A 23,649-nucleotide genomic window follows, 5' to 3' on the forward strand; every position below is an offset into this window, starting at 1 on the left:
GCTACACTGAGGAGAGGTATCAATGTCAGACGGTGAGGCCTGGCCTGAAGTGGGCGTTCCAAAACATCCCACAGGCATTCTATAGGATTCAGGTCAGGACTCTGTGCAGGCCAGGCCATTACAGAGATGTTATTGTCATGTAACCACTTCTACACAAGCCGTTCATTATGAACAGGTGCGCAATTGTGTTGAAAGATGCAATAGCCATCCCTGAACTGCCCTTCAACAGTGAGAAGCATGAAGGTGCTTAAAACATCAATGTAGGCCTGTGCTGTGATAGTGCCACACAAAACCACAAGGAGTGCAAGACCCTCCATGAAAAACAGACCACACCTTAACACCAATAGAAGATAGCAAAAGAAAAGCGAAAGTTTAAAATTTGAGTTTAAGAAATTGTTCACACAGGACGATCATACAAACATACTGTCATTTGACCATTGTACAGACTCCCATATGAAAGACATGGTAATAGGCATTCCTGGTGCACACAAGCAATTGAAAGAGCTGAAAGCAAATAAGTCACTAGGTTTGGATTGCATCCCAATTCAGCTTTACAAAGAGTACTCTACAGCATTGGCCCTTACTTAGCTCCTTAGCTCGCATTTCTTGTGAATCTCTCACCCAGCACAAAGACCCAAGCTACGGGAAAAATGATAAAGCCTCCCATATATAAGAATGGTAATAGAACAGACAAACAAAATTACAGACCATTATCCTTGACATTGGTTTGCTGCAGAATTCTTGAATATATTCCCAGCTTCAATGTAGTAAATGTCCTTGATATAGAAAAGAGTCTGTCTACAAATCAGCAACGTTTTAGAAAGCATTGCTTGTGCAAAACTCAGCTTGCCCTTTTCTCACATGATGTCCTGCAAACTGTGGATGAAGTTCAACAGGCATATTCCATATTCACAGATTTCCAAAAAGCGTTTGACACTGTGCACAACTGCAGACTGTTAATGTAGGTATAAGCATACGGAATAGGTTCCCAGACATGCGAGTGTCTTGAAGACTTCTTAAGTAATAGAATCAGTACATTGTCCTCAATGATGAGTGTTCTTCAGAGACAAGGGTAAAGTCAAAAGTACCCCAGGGAAGTATGGTAGGATTGTTACTATTCTCTGTATACATAAATGATCTGACAAACAGGGTGAACTGCAAGGTGCAGCAGTTTCCTGATGATGTTGTGATGTACAGGAAGGTGTTGCTGTTGAGTGACTGTAGGGAAATACAAGATGACTTAGACAAAATTTCTAGCTGGTGTGATGAATGAAAGGTAGCTCTACATATAGAAAAATGTAAGTTGATGCAAATGATTGGGAAAAACAATCTCATAATGCTTGAGTACAGCATTAGTTGTGCCCTGCCTGATGCAGTCATGTCAATTAAATATCTAGGCATAATGTTGCAAAACAATCTGAAATGTAATGAGCATGTAAGGACTACACCACAGTGACTGCCCAAACATGGAGGGCAAAACGTCAACTTAGGTTTATTGAGAGAATTTTACAAAAGTGTAATTTGTCTGTTAAGGAGATGATCACATATAAAAAAACTAGTGTAGCCCATTCTTGAGAAATGCTTGTTTGTTTGGGATCCCCACAAGGTTGGATTAAAGAAAGAGGTTGAAAAAACTAAGGGGTGGGCTGCTAGATTTGTTACCAGTAGGTTCAATCAACATGCAAATATTACAGAGATGCTTCAAGAATTCAAATTAGAATCCCTTGAGGGAAGGCAACTGTCTTTTCAAGAAAGCGTTTTGAGAAAATTTAGAGAACTGGCATTTGAAGCTGACTGCAGGGTGATTCTGTGGCCACAATTGCACATTTCACGTACGGGCCACAAAGATAAGAGAAATGTTGCAAAATAATCTGAAATGTAATGAGCATGTAAGGACTACACCACAGTGACTGCCCAAACATGGAGGGCAAAATGTCAACTTAGGTTTATTGAGAGAATTTTACAAAAGTGTAGTTTGTCTGTTAAGGAGATGATCACATATAAAAAAAACTAGTGTAACCCATTCTTGAGAAATGCTTGTTTGTTTGGGATCCCCACACGGTTGGATTAAAGAAAGAGGTTGAAAAAACTAAGGGGTGGGCTGCTAGATTTGCTACCAGTAGGTTCAATCAACATCCAAATAGTACAGAGATGCTTCAAGAATTCAAATTAGAATCCCTTGAGGGAAGGCAACTGTCTTTTCAAGAAAGCCTTTTGAGAAAATTTAGAGAAATGGCATTTGAAGCTGACTGCAGGGTGATTCTGTGGCCATAATTGCACATTTCACATACGGACCACAAAGATAAGAGAAATTAGGGCACATATGGAGGCATATAGACAGTGGTTTTCCCCTCACTCTCTCTGCGAGTAGAACAGGAAAGGAAATGAACAGTAGTTGCACATGGTACCTTCTTGCAGAGCATGTATGTAGATCACAGGAGGGGAGGGGAGGGGAACAACTATGCCACAATTCACTGCAGAGTTTTTTGGGGTCAGCAAAATCTTAAATTTTAATATACTTCCAACAGGATTAAATTAACATGGTAATGAAAGTTTTGTATAAATGAACAAGTGTGTGAATAAGTTAGAATTACAAATATTAATAAAAGCTATGGTATTACTGGAAATTGTCTTCAGTATTGTCAGACAGATGAAAAATGAAGTGTTGGAGTTGGTCATCTTGGATGCATCTTTCAAAATAGTGAATCTAGCAGTGTTGCCAACTCAGTTTCTACCATTTGCCTGCACAACACTTGAAAAGTATCAGTGCCAGCTTGGGAGCCCCTACAGAAGCGACAAACTTTATAATACGGAAACAAAGAAAAATGCCACCATATAATGGCCTGAAAGTTCCTACACAGCAGCCTTTAACCTATAGCAGTATCACTAACAAGAACACTTCGTAATAAACAAATAAGGAATAAGTAAAACAAGCACTGTGAGTCACATACCATAGACTTTTGAATCCAGAAATTGTGATTAAGCAGTATTTACACGTGGAAAGGTGCATGGTATAATTTCCCCACAACTCCCTCTCCTTTGAATTTGCCATTAACACCATTTACAATCATCATCTTCTTGCCACACACCTCTAAATTAATTTTTTCTGCTTTGTACATAACTTTTTTAAAGTTTTCCCTCATTCTCTTTTCCTTCTCAGTGTTGAAACTGTTGTCAATAGGTAGTAATGTTAAGATCAAATGGAAAAAAAACTGTCAAACCATATTCTGGAGCTGAAGCAACAAAACTGGAATGCATGAACTGTTTCTCCAGCATTGTCATATTTCACACTGCTTGAATTTCAACAACTTTATTTAGGATTTAGCTGTTACCATTCACAACAATAAATAAAAGTGCTTTTAAAACTGGTTATGACATGTCAGAAAGCACACCTTCTCGATATCCAGTCAAAGCCATTTATCCTTTAAGTACTGTGTAGACACTAAATAGGCACTGGCAAGTTATCCACTGTTTTCTTTTTCTGATAAATAAAGCATGTATCTGAAAGTCACTCACTGTCCTATGACCTTCCACTTTGTATAGCAGAAGCTTCGATGATATAGCTGACAATGCAATATTCAGTGCACTACATGCTCCTCTCTACACAGGGAATGAGAAAAACTGAACAGATTTTAGTTATGGACTCTGTGAGTTACATAACTTAACTTTGGTTGACAATTAATTTAGCGTTATAGCTCAAAATGTAATACACTGTAAACGTTTCACTTCAGTTTTGCTGATTGGTGTCCAATACCTGGCTCTGGTTTTTCAAGATGCATTCACATCAAAAATACATACAAGTAGAGGTTATATGTGAAAATAAGATGTCATGGATAAATGACATTGAAAAAGGTTGAATATGTCTGAAAATACAAGATGGTGCAGTGGACAGGGGATTAAAATTTTTGCACAGAGCAGCAAAATCTTTGGAGCAGGCCCTGATGTAGATGTGGATGTAGAAGTTACTGTAGCTGTAATCATAGTTTTTATTTTGGTCAGCTGCAGGTAACCTGATCATTTTCCTTCAAAAGACACCAGTCATGACATAATAAAGGTATGTAACTACAGTTTTGGAGGTCTCTTATTAATATTAATTGTGAGAATACAGGGCTAAAACTAACTCTGGAAGAATGGAGCCTTATAATGTGGTACTATAAAGATACAGTGTGTCCCAAGAGGAATTGTCAATATTCAAGGATGTGACAGGAAGAATCACTCAAAGCAAAAAAGTCCAGCAAACATTGGTTCTAAACAGCATACCTTAAGAACTATGAGCACTAATTCATCTTTGATAATGCGAAACAAATCTCTTCTACTGCTAGCTTTTTGCTTTCCATATTTTAGGAAGAGGTAGTATGGACCAAGACAAGAAAAAGTTTTCAAGTAAACATGCACTCCAAAATGCATACCTTAAGAACTATAAGCACCTGGTCAGTAGTAGAGATATGTTTCACAGTAGCGAAGAAAAATGAGTGTTCACAGCTCTTATGATACGCATTTTAGAGCCAGGTTTACTTGACTTTTTTGCTTAGAGTGATCATTCCTCTCATATCCCTAAATATTGACCATTCCTCCTGAGGCACCCTGTATAATGAAGTAATCATAAGAAATAAGTGAAAATTAGTTTAAATGTAAGCAACATTGCTCTCTAAAGCTATGATTCTTAATGCAGAGTAGAATGGAGTAGTTGATCAAGATTTAACTTTCTAATCCTGATGGTGAAATTCATTTTCAATGCCAGCACTTGGTGGGCAAAAGAAGGAAAGTAAGTAGCATCAAGTCTTAAATGACTAGACTGTGTATCAGTGTCCTATATTAAACTCTAAACCACTCTGTAGTATCGCCAGGAGTGAGTTCATGTTATCTTGTTTGTGATGTGTCTACAAGATGGGGGATGTTAAGCTGAGCAGTCCCCCTTGGCACTATTTGAGACGACTAAGTCACATACTGGTATTAGGTTTCATTCTCTCCATTTTTAATATTACACCCATCCACAATAAAAGCACAATATCATGGAAGCACTGAACTAGCATTCATCATGTTCATCCATCTACTACAAACACACACTCACCACTTCTTAATAGGTCCAAGGAAGACAGTGACAAACTACCAAAATAAAACTTTACCCTCACATGGCACTGCAAGGTTTATTTAAGAATCCCCCCACCCCTTCAACCCCCATTCCAATACAACAATGCTCAATGAGAATGTCACAGACTGAGTTGTGATGTGATCAACATGAGTACTGAAACATTGTTGTATTTCAAAAATCAATATTTGGAGAAAAGGACTTGTATTGCAATAGCAGCCTCTACATTCTTGATATTGAATCAAAATGGATTTGAAGACCCCTGAGGAGCAGGATTTCAAATAGTTTCTATCCAATTTCTAAGTTCATAGTGCTGGCTAGCCAGTCCAGCATTATGAACAAGGTACCTGCAGATGAGGTTCTAGATATGTTTACTAGACAACATATTCAGTAAAGCTACAGATCCAGGAACAAACCATTATCTGAGAGAATTCCTAGCACCACTTGTAACTCTAATGCTGATGTAAATGCACAAAAATGCATTACAGGAAAGCTACAACTGATCTGATATGGTAATCATTGTCGTGACTGAAGGAGGATTTGATAGTTAAACTTTTTAACTCAACATACTGACTTTGAAATTCTTGACATAGTCCACATCATCAAAGTCACACATTTGATCCACAACTGAACTGTTCAGTATAACCACAATTTAGAGCACTTGGTGTTGTCCTTGAGCCCAATGGTATTTCTTACCATCACTCCAAATATTCATCTTGTATAATAGTAGATATTATATTTTAAAAGATTATGTTTCCCTCCATAGCATTACATCTATATTTATACTCTGCAAAGCAACTTATGGTGTGTGGCGGAGGATGTTTTGTGTACCACTGTTACTTCTTCATATTCCTTTTCCAGTCGTGAATGTTTCACAGGAACAACGATTGCCGGTAAGTCTCCATCTGAGCTTGAATCTCTCTAATTTCACTTTCATTGTCTTTTTGTTAGATATACATAGGAGGGAGTCATGTATTGGTTGACTCTTCTAGAAATGTACTCTCTCAGAAATTTAACAGTAAATGACAATAAGATACAGAATGCCTCTCTTGTAGTGTCTACCACTGGAGTTGGCAAAGCATCTATCTGATGCTTTTGCATGTACTAGAGCACAGATTTTCTTCAGATCTTCTCTATTTACTATATGAACCCTATCTAGTACAGATCCCACACTAATGAAAAATATTCAAGTATTGGTCAAATGAGAATTTTATAAACTACCTTCTGTGGGGGTGGACTACATTTCCTGAGGATTCTTTCAATGAATCTCAGTCTATTATCTACCTTACATACAATTAGTTTTATGTGGTGGTTCACACTTTAAACCACTCCATACGCATACTTCTAGACATTTTATGAGTTTGACTATCTCCAGTGATTGTTCTGCAATCATGTAGGCATACAATTATAGGTCATTCTCCCGATTTATGTGCAGTAAGTTACATTTGTTCAAGCTGAGGACCAATTGTTAATCCCTGCACCATATGTTGATCCTCTGGAGATCTTTATGCGTTTTATTACACATTTCTAGTGCTGTGAGTTTACTGTATACAACAGCATCAGCTGCAAAAAGCATCATGGAACTTCTGGTCATCCACATTGCCATTTGTGTACACAGAGAAAAGAAATGGTCCAATAACACTTGCTTGTGGTAAACCCAAAGTAAATTTTGCATCTGAGGATTTCTCTTAGTTGAGAATCACACTTTGTGTTCTGTTTGCTAGAAACTCTTCAATCCAGTCAAAAGGCTGATATGACAGAACATATGCTCATGTTTTGTTCATTAGGTGTCAGTGCAGAATTGTATCAAATGCTTTGTAGAAGTCAAGAGACAAGGCATCAACCTGGGCACCAGTATCTACTGCTTTCTAGATTTCATGGACAAACAGAGTGAGCTGGGTTTCACATGAAAAGAGACGTCTACAGATGTTAAAGTAACCTCTGGCGTGCCACAAGGGAGTGTTATGGGACCATTGCTTTTCACAATATATATAAATGACCTAGTAGATAGTGTCAGAAGTTCCATGCGGCTTTTCGCGGATGATGCTGTAGTATACAGAGAAGTTGCAGCATTAGAAAATTGTAGCGAAATGCAGGAAGATCTGCAGCGGATAGGCACTTGGTGCAGGGAGTGGCAACTGATCCTTAACATAGACAAATGTAATGTATTGCGAATACATAGAAAGAAGGATCCTTTATTGTATGATTATATGATAGCGGAACAAACACTGGTAGCAGTTACTTCTGTAAAATATCTGGGGCGTGTGGAACGATTTCAAGTGGAATGATCATATAAAATTAATTGTTGGTAAGGCGGGTACCAGGTTGAGATTCATTGGGAGAGTCCTTAGAAAATGTAGTCCATCAACAAAGGAGGTGGCTTACAAAACACTTGTTCGACCTATACTTGAGTATTGCTCATCAGTGTGGGATCCATACCAGATCAGGTTGACAGAGGAGATAGAGAAGATCCAAAGAAGAGCGGCGCGTTTTGTCACAGGGTTATTTGGTAACCGTGATAGCGTTACAGAGATGTTTAGCAAACTCAAGTGGCAGACTCTGCAAGAGAGGCGCTCTGCATCGCGGTGTAGCTTGCTCGCCAGGTTTCGAGAGGGTGCGTTTCTGGATGAGGTATCGTATATATTGCTTCCCCCTACTTATACCTCCCGAGGAGATCACGAATGTAAAATTAGAGAGATTTGAGCACGCACGGAGGCTTTCAGACAGTCGTTCTTCCCCCGAACCATACGCGACTGGAACAGAAAAGGGAGGTAATGACAGTGGCACGTAAAGTGCCCTCCGCCACACACCGTTGGGTGGCTTGCGGAGTATAAATATAGATGTAGATGATCATTGTTTCCAGAACTCATGTTGATTCCAACACATGAGATTTTCAGTCTCCAGAAATGTCGTAATACATGGGCACAAAGCATATCCCCAAATTCTACAACAGATCAGCATTATAGATACAGGCCTAAAATTTTGTATATCTTTTCTATGAGCCTTCATGAAAATGGGAATGATCTGTGCTTTTTTCTTTTTCTTTTTTTTTTCAATAATTATGAATGCTTTGTTCCTCCAGAGACTTATGGTACACTGTTGAAAGAAGAGGAGCAAGTTCTTTTGCATACTGTATTTAGAATCATACTGGTATCCTATCAGGTCTAATGGCCTTTTCTCTGTTGAGGGATTCCAGTTGCTTTTCTATCCCACACTCACTTATTTTGATAACTGATTTTGTCATTCATATGATGATTTGAATGTGGAACTACAGAGCGATCTATCTCAGTGATACAGTTTTGGAAAAAGACCTTAAGTATTTCTGCCGTTTCTGTGTCATCCTCTGTTTCAGTGCCATTAGGGTCAGAGTGTGTCTGCATCATTTGGTTAGAATCGTTCAACTTCTTAGGATTTTCTGTCAGGCTGGTAAACAGAATTTTACTTTCGAATTCACTGAACACATCACATATGGCTCTCCTTACACTAATCTGGATTCCTTTACTTGTTGCTTGTCTGTGAGGCTTTGGCCTATGTAAATATGCAGTGAAGCTCTCTTTGCCTTCACAGCAGCATTCTAACATGGCTTTCAAACCACAGCAGGTCCTTCACACCTCCCACAATGTTGCTCTGCATATACATTTTGTAACATGGCAGACTGGGGTAATATATACTGTACTACCAGATCAGCTGGCATATTTGATACCACAGTCATGTATTCCACTTTGATGTTGTGTGCATTTGCTGTTTCATTTATTTGTTTACTTGTGTGACAACTTTATTTTCACTTTTATTTCATTTTCCCATAAATTTCAGCTAGTTATTCAACTTTATTATGAAAATTTATACTTCATGATATATTTGTGTGTTGTCGTCATGTGAGTAGTTCTGAACTTGAATCTGTACATTTTCTTTTCTTACATGAAAAGTTAAAAAATGAGCTAAGTAATGATCTGGATGGTAGAATTGATACTTTAATCATTGAATTAAAAACTGACCTCTTAAACAAAAGTATTCAGATCCTGAAAACAAGAGAGGTACTTAACCAACTGAAATCCACAGTTGAAGCAGGGCACAAGCAATTTAACACTCGGATGAATAGAATAATGAACAGACTAGATAAATGTATTGAAACTTTGACTAAAAATGTTGATTTAATGGAAGCTGAAAATGTTTCCATCATAAAAGATGAAGTTTTACTATATTAAAGGTGCTATGGTACTTATGTTCTAATCCTGGAGGACATAAGCAATATAATGCGTTTCATTTATTATTATGTCATTTCAGTAAGAAGTGACAGAGGAATCAATTAACAAGTTGAACTTTGGTTGGATGAAATCACAAGCATAATTTTCAATGTTGAAGGGTTGGCAATAGCTGACAGTTTATGTAAAGATAATGTTTCAGATGTCATGAACAGAATTCTAAATTTTACCAATGTTGTACCACTAATTTATGAAAATATTAATAAAAGTAGTATTGAATGTTCTGTATAGGTAATAAAACGTCAAAAAAACTGTAGTAAAGAAAGGGTATTTAATCAAGTGTCAATTGTTGGCTAATGTGCACATAAAGCATTTTGCTAACAAAGACATAGTAAAATTCATTATTTTGATTCAAACAGTTAATCAAAATTTTGATTCAAATGTATGCCATTTTGGAAGTGAGAGACTTTTAGATTAAGAAAACTAGCAATGTTGTCATGGGGAAGTCACATTTTTTTGAGTACATGGAATGCCAATCTAAAAAGTAGTTGTCTAGAGTACAGTTATATTAAGAGATGCATAAAGTTAAATGTCCTTTCTATATCATTTTCCCATTTTTCAGTGTAGGCATATGTACAATATCACATCGAAACAAGAACATTTAAACAAATGTATGTTAAAAGTGACACTGAAAACAGCCGTGATTCAGATGCACCATAGTTTTTGTGCCCCCAAGGGATCATGAACTCTATTCATGGTATGTGACTGGTGATCATAGGGCCCTGAGATATGAAGTATTTTTTTCAAATTTTCATTCTCCTTTTCTAAACTGTGTCTCTGACTTATCTGTAAACCTTTCAAGTTATCTTCTGCTGTGATGTTAACCTCTCTTCCTTAGGTAGTGACTGCACAAACACAGAAAACTGACGTGTAGTCTTACAGTGTATTAATGAAAAGGATATTTACTGTTTTGCCTGAGAATTGAAATTTTTATGTTTTTGAAATGAAATTTGTGTTCTATTGGATCTATCCAAGAAATTTTTTTTATCAACAAGGTTACTTTCGAAGTGTTTTACACTGCTCTAATGGAAAATCTAATGATGGTTGTGTAGTGAAGAATTCTTCTTGTGTTTTGAAAGGGAATATATCTTTTATTGTTTCTTTATAATGGTATCTATCAACTAGTAATTACCGTTGTTACTTTTAGATTTACATTGCAATTCTTGTGTAGGCATCCCTCTAAGTCTCTAAATTTACTCTTATTGCAGATTATGGTTTGATCATGGTCTATAACTAACTGAAACCAATGACTATTTTTAAATAAATGTGTTTATGCAATCAAGACTGATTTTTAATTTTTATTATTGTTTATAGATTGCTGATTTTCTAATTATGGTTACAAAAATAATTTCACTATTTCAATGGAAATAATTTTTTCATGAAGTGACATGAGAGGTGCTACATCCTTATCCTGCTTAGTTCAAAGAAATTTATGTGGGTAAAATTTTAACTCTTTTTGGATTTGTGATTTTGAAAATAGAATTTGCAAATTACTGTGACAAAGTGCAAATATTTAGCATAAAATGTAATTTGATGGTGCATTATGTTTATGTACTCTTCGGGATAAGAGAAGTTTGTGTATTGTATTGTATTGTACTGTATTTTAGTGATCCAAGTAATCATAATAGTGTTCAATTTGCACATATGATATTGGACAATTCAGCATACATTTTACAAGTAATTTTTAGAATTATATTGTTACAATTTTAATTGTTTCATTAAAGTTTGTTCAGTGTTACAAGAAGGTAATAGACATCACATTGTACTTTCACTTGTTCATGCCTGAAAGAAACATGCACTATAATCAAGCTTAGGTGATCAGTAATTAAGAAATTAGTTAGCATTTATTACCGCTTTCAAAAAAATAATTTACTGTGTAAAAGTTTTGCTCCAAATGAAATGTGGTTGACTGCTGATTGTTTATGGGAAATTATTATGCTGTCTAATGCATACTTTCGTTAATTTGAGAAATATAATGGTGTTTTGGCACAGAGTTTGCACCATACTGTCTCTCAGTTGCAAATAATTTGAAAAGCAATGACACAAGATGAACCTTGGGTTTCTGTGCTGCCGGTATATCTACATAAATTTTTGATATGCTTAGGAAATGACTGCATTGTACTTCGTATCTATAATAAAGGAAAGGTGGGTAGTGAGACTTGTTTGGTTTACTATTGTGATATTCTACATTTGCAATCTGCATTTGAATATAATAATTATAAAAAAGCCTGAAGCACTGATAAGAATTTTGTTGTGAGTAGAGGGCTTCCAGCTGAAATTTCGTACCTTCGTAATATTTGTCCATTCTCCCAATTACATACTGCAATGGATAATGTTTAGAGAGAGGAGATATTTTTCAAACCATGTGTGTAATTTTTGAAAAGTGTCATAGATGAGAGCTATGTTATACATGAGTAATTCTGTGAATAAACTTCATTAATGATGATAATATTGGGGCAGGGGAGTTAAAAGTGCTGAAAATGTACTGCATTACTATAGTTTGAGTATAGACACACGATGGTCAATGTTCCAGTTGACTTCGAGTATTATGTTGAATTAGGTTGTGTCATCTTCAGTTGTGTCATGTAGTCTATATCTGTGTCAAGCAAGATGATGAAGTTTTCTAATGTATTCACTGGGGGTTTACATCTGACATTGTCTGTAACAGAACATAACTTACGATAACAGAAATAGTACAACAACTGAATGTGAAAAATGTGGTAATAAAATAATATTTCTGAATACTATGAAGTACCACCTAAGTGTTTCTTGAAACAAAGTGAAACAAAGCTAGGCTATTGAAAATAATTTCGCAGTAAAAAATGAACTGAAATGAAGTCAGGAATTGTTTTTGAAGGAGCAGGAGGAGAGGGGGGGAGGGGGGGGGGGGGGACAGCTGCAGTGTCTGATGCAATGCTAAAAGTTTTACTGTTGCAAAATAATTTTATGAAAAGCTCATAATTTTAGTGAAACATTACTATGCAAGAATATATTTCATCATGAGGATTTGAAACAGCTGTGGGATTAAGTTAAACTTTGTGTACCATTAGTAACAAGAAATGTAAATTAGTTGTCATTGTATTTTCAAATTTTAGCAAACACATTTTGTGGAGAACAGGTTTAGCAATATTACATAATGTGATTATTTGCTAATAGCAAGATGCATACCAAAATTATGGATAAGAATCAAAATCAGAATCGGAATTTTATTGTCTCATAATGTACAAGTTAAATCATTGATTTTATGTACAGGAGACTTGTCAGCTTATAACTATGATAAATTATACATAGAATACAATATTTTTTATATTATCACAATAAAATCTAAATATTATTTATTATTATTGTTTTTATCCTGCTCAGATGGTCAGATCACTAAAAAATTCATCAACAGAGTAATAACATTTCTGCACCAGGGTGCTATACAATTCTCTCTTTACTGCCTCGTTTGGACCTTTCTAAAATTTGTGTCTTTCAGTTTATTGTATACTTTCATTCCCATATATTGTGGAGTCTGTGCAAAAAGATTAGGCCTGTGTGTAGGCAGCATGAAGCGTTCTTTGTTTCTAGTTTCATAACTATGCTGGAAATTATTTGACAAAAACGGTTTAGTGTTATTACTTGAGAAAAGAATTATTTCATACAGATACAATGAGGGAATGCTTAATAATGGCCAACAAGATTCTCTTGGCTTTGCACTGCATATGTATCTGATAATTTTTTTCTGCAAAGTTAATATTTTTGTCATGTTGCTAGCATTCCCACAGAAGACAATACTGTATCACACTACTGACTCAAAGTAACTATGGTATACTACTTTTTTGTGTCTATACTAGTGACACTGGCTAAGATTATCGTAGCAAACACCAGGTTGTTTAGTTTATTTTTTAGATAATCTGTGTGTGAGGACCATGATAGGTTTCTGTCTAATTGCATTCCTAAGAATTTGAAATGCTCAGCTTCATTTAGCTCCTGGCTTCTGTGCATAATGTGAATATCATTTATTTGAGATTGTTTTGTCTTAAATTGCATCAGCTGTGTTTTTGAAATATTTAGGCCATTTAGAGGGAACCAAACATCTAGGTTTTCTAGAGTTTCTATGACATTTTCAGGAATTTCTTCTGTGTGTTTATTTTCTACCAGTACTGATGTGTCATCAGCAAACAAAACTGAATGATAATTTATATTTATCGGTAGTCATTTACATAAAAAAGAAAGAGGGTTGGGCCCAGAATTGAGCCTTGTGGTACTTCCTGTGAGATGGTTCTCCACTTCAAGGAGTATTTCCCTGTGTTTGATGTTATGACAACCATTTGCTTTCTCTCCGTTAGATATGATTTACACCACTGTAAGGTGCTACTCATAATTACATTTTTTTTCATTTTATAAAATAGTAAGGAGTGATTCACACAGTTGAATGCTTTGGATAAGTCACAGATGATTCCTGCAGCTTTTTGTGACTTGTCCAAAGTGGAACTAACTTTAGTCACAAATTCACTGATTGCAAGAATTGTAGTTTTGCCTTTCTGGAATCCAAATTGATTTTTTTGAGATTACATTGTATTTGTAGCAGAAATTTTGAATTTGAATAGCAAAAATCATTTCAAATATCTTACAAAACACAGGAAGAAGGGAAATTGGATGGTAATTTCCCATATCATCTTTTGAGTCTTTCTTAAATACTGGTTTGACTTTTGCATATTTTAGAAATTCTGGAAAGTATCCTTCTTCAAGTGGTTGATTAATTATTTTGTATAGTGGATGTGCTATTATATTTGTAGCTGCTTTAATGACTTTGGCAGGTATTTCATCCCATCCCACAAATTTTTGTTGTTTAGGTTTAGTATAATTTTTTCTACATCATTTACTGTTACTTTGTTAACAATTATCAGGCTCTCTTTCTTGCTCTGACTTGAGCCAAACAAATGTACATTGCCTTGATAGGAGACTACATCAACATCAGATTTTGCTACATTTATGAAGGATTTATTAAATTTTTCTTGATATCTGAGCAGGATGTACACTTTTGTCTTGTACCTTTATTTTAGATATTTCCTGGTTGCTACGTTTGATTCCAAGTTCAGATTTGACTACTGTCCATACTGCCTTGGATTTATTTGTGTGTTTATTAATGAATTTAGTGTTTGCCATTTCCTTTACTGCTTTTGCAACCTTCTTAAATAGCCTTTTTTTAACCTCATTTATGAACGCAGGACTCTTATTTGATTTCAGCTCAGCATGTAGCTCTCTCCTGCTATTACTAGATAATTTTATGCCAGTGGTAATCCACTTTAGTTTATTTGTTACCCTTCTTGGGCTGGCTATGGGTGGAAATGTTTCACTGAAGATACGTAAAAAGCTGTTTAAAAACTTATCACAATTTTCTGAAGATGAGTTTTCTTGTTGTAATGACCAATCTAACTCATTTAATCTATAACAGAACACGTTTATGTTTTCTTCAATGAACTGTCTTTTCATGAAGCATCTCCTCCCCTCCCTCCCCCCCCCCCCTTTTTTTTTTTTTTTTAATTCTATAAGCAGAGGAGAGTGATCTGAGATATATAGGTTTAAAGAGAATTTGGCAGTGTCCTAAAGTGTGTAATTTGTTAAAATATTGTCTATGCATGTTGCTGTTCACTCATTTACTCTGGTGAAGTCAGTGAAATTTAGTCTAAAGCCATATTCTTAAATTACATCAATGAACTTAGTTGACAAGCTTGTTTTGCTTGCTGTATCTATGTTAAAATCAGCAGCAATTACAATTTTTTCCTATTTTCTTTAGTGAGTTTATATAGGAAACACTGGAATTTATCTAAGAATAATGTATTTACATCACTATCTGGAATTCTGTATATAGAGATGATGATATTCTGCTGTTCTAGCTATACACAACAACTTTCAAATACATGCTCTTCATTTAGAAATTTAAAATTGTCTCTTTCTTTATATTCCAACGAATTGTTGATCAATATACAGGAGCCTCCACAAGTACTGTTTTGCCTACAGAAACCACTGGCTATCCCAAAGTTTTCTAACTTATTTAAAACTGTGATTGAATCTTTCGTGACCCAGTGTTCGTTTAGGCAAACGACTTTGATATTTCTTCCTCGTGAAAGAATAATTTGCAGATTGTCAATTTTTGTGGTTTTATCGTGAGGATATGTTGCATTTAGGCCGTTTATGTTCCAGTGCATTAGGAATGAAGATTTACACTTACTTATAGTTTCCAACACATCTTCCCTTGAATAGGTCCCTTCACTTTTACTGTTGAAGTTTTTTTTCCAGAGCGATGTTTTACACAATTGATGTAACATTTCTCAGGAACCATTCACCATAAAAAATGTTTTGGTTCTTTCCTTTTATGATTGGTGTGGGTTGATGCGTAGTGAGTTGGCGTTTCACATGTGATTTTTGAAGTTTTAACTTGGGGCATTATCGCTAAACTTGTTGGAGATACTCTTCTTATTTCTTCAGCTTTGTCTCGAATCATTGGAGTATCTGGTTCTTCAGCTGAAGCTGATGATTCCGTTGCTGCTGCTATAATTGTAGGTCGCATTAAGCCAGGCTGATTTTGATTCAATTGTTTCAGTATTACAGTGCATAGTGCTTCTTTGCCTTTCATGTTTGTATGCATTCCATGGATAGTGAAGTGGTTTTCTTCCCTAATTTGTTACATTCGATATGTGCACATTGTTTTGTTGCAATACAGTATCACTGTTTTTTTGAGATTTTACATTCTGAATGATGTCTTCTTCCGTCACTGTTTTCCACTTATCTGTAGAGATCGAGAGATAGAAAGAAATGTTCCATGTCAAGGGCTTTGTCCAAAACTTTGCAATAACACTTTGACTTTCATATTTAGTTGATTTTTTTAGCCTTTATTTTGTACGTCATATTAACTATGTAGGTTAGAGGAGAAACTCAGCTGTGAAAAATAATACTGTCAGTAAAGAAATGTAGGTAAAATGAAAACATACTTCAAAGATACAAACTTAGTACACAGATTATGATTCTTTGATTAAATATGCCTGTACATAGTAATTTTTGTAATAAGTTAGACATAGAACAAAAATGAATGAAATTCAACATTAAAATGTGCAACCAGATAATACTACTACAATGTGGATATATTTGCAGACCTGAAAAATAATTTTTGTGTTCTCTCACACAGATTTACAAATGAACAGTAAATAAGTTGTTTAGCTTTAATATCAATCTCTTTTTTGTATGTATCATTGCCTGAATTACACTTTTCATTTGAAAAACAGGATCCCATACTGTGCAGCAGAACTCCAGAACAGGACAGACAAGTGTAGTGTAGGCAGTCTCTTCAGCACATCCGTTGCATCATTTTCCCAATAAAACACTCTCTTTGGTTTGTCTTTCTCCCAACATTATCTATGTGTTCATTCAGATTTACGTCTTTCATAATTGCAATCCATAGGTATTTAGTTGAAGTGACAGCCTTTAGATTTGTGTGATTTATTGTGTTTCCAAAATTTAATGGACTCCTTTTATTAGTCATGTGGATGAGCTCACACTTTTCATTATTTACAATCAAATTCCACTTTTTGCAACACACAGATATCTTGCCCAAATAATTTTCCAATTGGTTTTAATCTTCTTATGACTTTACTATGAAGTAAATGACTGCATCATCCGCAAACAATCAAAGAGGGCTACTTAGTTTGTCTCCTAAATGAAAAGGAAAACAAGAGAGCATGGAGTACAGATTGATAACACAAGATAGGTGTATGTACAGAAATTCCTTCCACTGGGAATCACGAAGGAACAGCACAAATGTTCACTGCTATGCCATTTGTCTGTTGGACACGCTCAACATGAGTTCAATGAGCTGTGTGTGCATCCAACTTCACTATGGAGATTTGGAAAGAGGAACAGCGAGGTGTAGTGCAGTTTTTGACTGTGGAGGGAGTGTCAGGAATTGGAATTTATACCCAAATGTCTTCTTTGTATGGCAAACACAATATGCCACATGTGTGTGTGTTTATATGAAATAAACATTCGGGGAAGGACAGGTGTCATTGAAGTACAGCAGTCAGCCAGGACAGGCTTGTTGTGTCATTAACCCTTCTGTTATTGTTGCAATGGATATTGCCTTCAGAAATGACCAACAGCATATGCTGGAAGACATCTGGTTCATGTTGGGATCAGTCATGGTGGCACTTATGCTATCATGACAGAGCAACTGAATGAAGTGCTGGAAAATCTGTGTGCAGTGACTTCCCCATAGCCTGATGGAAGAACAGAAGTCTAGCCTTTGCTGCAGTACCTGGAGTGGTATCACAATGAGGAATATCGTTTCCTGTCCCTTACTGTCATGGGAGATGAAACACAGTGTTTTCATTTTCAGCCGTAGAGCTAGTGTCATAACACACAATGGAAGCACATGGATACATTCCAACTGAAAAGAATCCAACACTGTGTGACAAACATTGCATTATAATTAATGCACAGTGTGCCATGGCCACTTTGCAAAAATTGAAGCACACCATCAGGTCCAAACACCTAAGAACACTGACGGACGGCATCATCCTGTTGCAGGATAATGCCCATCCACAAGTTTCTAGGGTTGCTTGGAGTATGCTGCACAAGTTTTGCAGGGAAGCACTTGCACATCCTCCATACAGTCCCTGACTCTCCCATATAATTTCCATATTTCTGGAGTCTTAAAGAAAGACATTAATTGCTGTCAGTTTGCTTTGGATGAAGAGGTGCACACCTAGGTACAATTATTATTCCATAGGCAACTGCATGCATTTTTCCATGAAGGCACTCACCATACCGTCTTCTATCAGTCTTGTTTAGTAAACTGTTTCCATGCCACCATGGTTCAAGTATACCATGCATGGCAGAATGGCACTATCCAAAACTGGCACCGAAGCAACTGTGGTGCACCACGGGCCATACATGACAGTGGTGAACAATGGCTGCAGGGATGTTTATGAGTGAACAGATGTGCAACTGTTGAGAAAGTGACCACCCAGATGAACCAAGGGGCTACCAACAGTGTCTGCCCAATGATTGCTGCTGCATATGGGCCTCTGCAGGAGGTGCCTCGTTCGTGCAGCTATGCTGACTGCTGTTCATCAGTGACAAAGGCTGGAATTTGCATGCCAATACAGCAATTGGAAGGCCACCGAGTGGCAACATGTGGCCTTTTCAGATGAATCACACTTTTTTCTCTATCAGCAAATGGCTATTGGTGTGTACAGCATGAAACATCTGAAAGCAAACACCCTGCAACAATCATTGGAAGGATCCAGGCTAGAGGAGGGAGCATTATGGTCCGGGGAATTTTTTCATGAGATTTACTGGCTGATCTCATCATTCTGAAAGGTGCAGTTGATGAACACAAGTATGTATCTATCCTTGGGGACCATGTCTGTCCCCACATGCACTTTATTTTCCCTCAGGATGATGGCATATACCAGCAGGATAATGTGACACGACATACAGTTCACAGTGTGCATCAGTGATTCAGAGAGCACTAGGTCAAAGAGCACTAGGATGAGTATACTGTACTCCCCCAACCACTAAATGCCATGGATTTAAACCCAATCAAAAATCTGTGGGACCACTTCAGTCAGCCTATTCGTGCCATGGATCCTCAGCCAAGAAACCTAGTTCAGCTTGCCATGGGACCTGAGTTAGCATAGCTTCACATCCCTGTCAGTAACTTCCAGAACATCACTGACACTCTTCCTGTAAGTCTCAAAGAAGTCCGTGCTGCAAAAGGTGGTTATCCAGGCTTTTGACAGGTGGTCACATTAATGTGACTGGACAGTGTATGTGTAAAAGAACACACTTTATACACAAATGCTGAAATCCTGTTACCAAAGAAATACTTTAAGTACGAACCTTCCAATTGAAAAATCAAGAAGAAATAACAGGTGATCTGTTTTCATAAAAAAGTTAGAAAAGTTTGCATCATCTGTTTTTGGCAAAATTGAAATCTAATTTCTTTTTTTTTTAATGATCAAACATATAAATTTAAAAGGTTGTCATGTTATGTACCTGAACATGAAGCCTTATTGCTTTGAAACTGACTATCTTAAGTGGTGATCAGGGAGCTTTTTAACTGGAATATTTGCTTTTGCAAAAACTTTAACTGTTTTTTTACAGAATGTTTTTTGGTTGTTTTCTTATGTTGGCTCTACTTAAGTTTTCAACAAATGATTGTTCCTTAGAGAACCAGAAGCATTTTACCACCTTTGAACAGAGGGGTTCTCTGGTTTAAACTATTCCTCCACATTATTTTTCTTTTTCCAACTGATTTGATAATTACAAAATCTGCAGAATATTGATTTTGGTTTTTCATGGACATTCACAGGCATGCGATTCATACTTGGCAACACTACAGATAGAATTAACAAGGTACTTAGTATAAAAGTAGAACCGAAAAGATCTCTATTTCCACATTAAGAGAAGACTTTCAGTGTGGTCAAAATAAGTTGACTGATTTCATTTTCCAGTCCTTATAGTCCAGAATGTGGACACAGTAAACAGGAGTCGGCCAACAACATAAACATATAGAATTTTGACTGCCAGAAGGGTGGCAGTGCAGTGAAACAAGCTCTGCCTCCCTCTTGCAGGGCCACTAGCCTACATGCATGTTGTGTGTTTCTGTGAAATCTGAACTGACATATGGTCACAGGAAAAAGGAAGTATGACTATGCTTTAACAAAAACATCAAGGTCATTAGAGATGGAGTATAAACTTGGAATGTTACAAGGATAGGGAAGAAAATGGGTCATGCCTTTTCAAAGGAACCATCCTGGCATTTGCTTGGAGCAATTTAGGGAAATGACATAAAACCTAAATCTGGATGGCCAAACATGGATCTGAACTGTTGTACTCCCAAATGTGAGTCCAGTGTGCTAATCATCGTGCCACATTGCTCAGTAGGGACGCAGGGACCACCAATCCTTTCTGGTGTTGTTTGAGTCATAATCAAACTTTGTGATGGTCCAGGATTAAGCACTTCACTTTTTTTGAAATAAGAAAATATGACAACAAGAAATGCGCACCACAAAGCATTCAGTAATGGCTATTCTGCAATTGCTTGCTTAGGCAAGCAGTGTTATAATCAAGGCAGTTGTGGCCTGACCTTGACTGATATTTGATGCAACCACGTTTGAAACACCCAGTGCCTAAAACAGTCACATTAAAATGTCCGCATTATACCATCTTCTGAACTTTAGCTAACAGAAATACTTACATGTTTCTTTGTTCTAAGATGCTAAGTCACACAGTACAGTGTTATGATGCAATATTTCATGGCATGTATCTTATACAGACCATTCGACAGTCCTCAACTGGCATGCCATGGGAGCATCTAGCTCACTGATATGTATTGGCCTTCATGCATCCTGTATTTTGCAAACATGTTCTTATGCATTTTATATTTCCAAATTCGGTTTTGCAACTGATGTGCAATACCAGAAACTGAAACTTAGTTAAATTTTTGATGTTTATATGCAGAAGATGAATGTATTTCAAACTACCTTTGATGAAGTGGTTCATCTGGATGCAATTCGCATTTATCGCAAAGCGTGAATTTTTCAGGTCCCTAGAGACTAGAAATTGTATTTATTGTAAAAGCTTCTGTACAATTAGCAGAAGCTCACAATGTATGTAATTTTTTTCAGTTTGAGTGCAGTCCTTGACCAGCAGTATTTCAATTTCTGTCATGCTCCGTACAATAGTTATCAAAATAGATGTAATTTTGGTTTTTATTAATATGTTGAGAAGCAAAATGAATGCTTTGAGTGTATCTCTTTGTTGTTATATATATTCACATTTAAGCATGTGGATGATGTGCCCCCAGCTATAAAAGTTTCAATTTCAATGAAAATATAGATAAATGTTTGAAATGGAAGTGAAGTCAAATTCTTGTACCTCAGAACTTGGTATATTTAGGTAGATCTGAAAATATTACACAGAGAATTATACTGTCTGCAATGTATTGTATAATATTCTTGAACTTTGTTGATTGATGCTAAACACTGTCAGTTCTGGAGATGAAATTTTCATGTTGACCACTCAGGTAATTTAAAATCTGCTTTTTGTATCGGTCTTGTTAAGCAGAAACACCAACTTACCATTTGTATATTCCTATTTGCAGCTGTTCTAAATGATGCTGTAGCAGCCTTATGATCACTGATTCCTTACTCTATGCCAGATGAGTCAAAAAATTTGGACCTGCTGGTTACCAGGAGATCTAATTCATGCCTTTTTTGATTAGCTGCTCAAAATAATTTAGAACAATTTCACATAATTCCCTGTCCCTACTGCCCTCCCTGATCCCTGATCACTCGAGTCTCCCAGTGTAAAGCTGGTGAGTCGAAAACTCCACCTAAAACTATAACATGACTGCAAAATTTGCATGAATTATTCTCCAAGGTTCTGCTTGAATGTTCCATCACTACTGCCCTTGAGGGACGGGGTCTATAAAAGCTTCTAACAACCATGTTTTAGCCAGCTTTATGATTTATCTTCATCCAAATTATTTTGCATTCAGAATCTGTACTAAGCTCACTAGATATTATTGTATTTTTTACATACATCTATACTTCACAAGCCATCTTATTACGTGTGGTGGAGGGCAATTTGTGTACCATTGTCACTTTCCACTTTTCCTGTTCCAGTTGCAAATGGTCCGTGGATCTCTAATCTAACCTCTCTAATTTTATCTTCATAGTCTTTTCACGAAAGATATGTAAGAGGCAGCAATATATTAGTTGACTCTTCTAGGAATGTATGCTCTCACAATTTTAACAGTGAACCATAGTGTTATGCAGAATGCCCTCTTGCAGTGACTATATAGAAACATACTTTCACTCTCTGATCTCATACGGAATAATATTTTGGGGTAACTCAACACTTAGACAAAAAGTATCCATTGCTCAAAAGAAAGCAGTTAGAATAAAGTGTGGGTTTCATAGTAAGCACCTTTTTAATAGATTGGGAATTCTTAAAACAGCCTCACAGTACATTTACCCACTAATGAAATTTGTTCTCAACAACATGCATCAGTTTAAAAACAACAGTGACAGTCATGATTATAATACCAGAAAAAAGAAAGACATACACTATCCTTTAATCAACACATCTTTGGCACAGAAAGGGGTAAAATATGCTGCTATAAAAATTTTTGAAAAATTACCACATGAAATAAAATGTCTGACAGACAGCAGTAATAGCTCCAAAAATAAATTGAAATCATATCTCCTTGACAGCTCCTTCTATACCATAGATGAATTCTTGAAAAGGAATAAATAAATCTTTAAGTATAATATATGCACGTTGTGCCACTTAAGGGAAGTTTTGGGTCAACTGCCACTCCCTGTACCAAGTGTCGATCCCCTGCATGTCTTTCTGAATGTCACTATAATTTTCTGGTGTTGTGAGTTCTCTGTGTACAACACTATCATTCGCAAAAAGCACCATGGAACTTCCGACATTATCTACTGGATTTGTGTGTGTGTGTGTGTGTGTGTGTGTGTGTGTGTGTGTGTGTGTGATGTCCCGTATCTCGTATTTTGTTCATTAATTGGCAGTGCAGAACTGTACTGTATGTATCCCGGATGTCAAAGAACACAAACCCTTTACTTAGGCACCTGTATCTATTGGTTTCTGGGTCTCATGGACAAACAGAGCAAGACAGGTTTCACACAATTGTTGATTTCTACAAAGAAGATTTTCTGTCTCCAAAAATTTCATAATACGTGAGCATAAAACATTCCATAATCCTACATCAAAGATGTAGGTGCATAGTTTTGTACATTTGTACAATGACCTTTCCTGAAAACAGGAATTACCTGTGCTTTTTTCCAATCATTAGGAATGATTTAATCCTACAGGGACCTTCAGTACATTGCTTCTATGTGAGGGGCAAGGTCTTTTGCACACTGCATTTAGAATCACATTGGTATTCCATCAGGTACAGTGGCCTTTCCTCTGTTGAGTGATTTCTGTTGCTTTTCTACCTCATGGTCATTTATTTCCATATGCCATTCTGTAACTTGTATAACAATCTAAAGGAGGACCTAAAGTCAGACTTCCCTCTGTGAAACAGTTTTGAGAAAAGATGTTTAGTATTTCAGCCTTTTCTGTGTCATCCTCCATTTTAGTGCCATCAGAGTCATAGCGTGTCTGGAAAGATGGCTTCAATCTGTTTAATGATTTAATGTAAGACCAAAACATCTTAGGACTTTCTTTCAAGTCACTAGAATTTTACTCTCAAATTTGTTAAACACTTCACACGTTGCTCTC

At 36.4% G+C, this 23,649-nt stretch overlaps 1 protein-coding gene across 7 annotated transcripts in view; it reads right to left on the reverse strand.

Annotated features, from left to right (window-relative positions):
• Positions 1-23,649, reverse strand: part of LOC126470497 (exopolyphosphatase PRUNE1-like) — a 1,085,806-nt gene that overhangs the window by 957,225 nt on the left and 104,932 nt on the right. The window lies entirely within an intron of this gene.

Source organism: Schistocerca serialis, chromosome 3, assembly GCF_023864345.2.
Source record: "Schistocerca serialis cubense isolate TAMUIC-IGC-003099 chromosome 3, iqSchSeri2.2, whole genome shotgun sequence".
In the NCBI taxonomy this organism is placed as follows: domain Eukaryota; kingdom Metazoa; phylum Arthropoda; class Insecta; order Orthoptera; family Acrididae; genus Schistocerca; species Schistocerca serialis.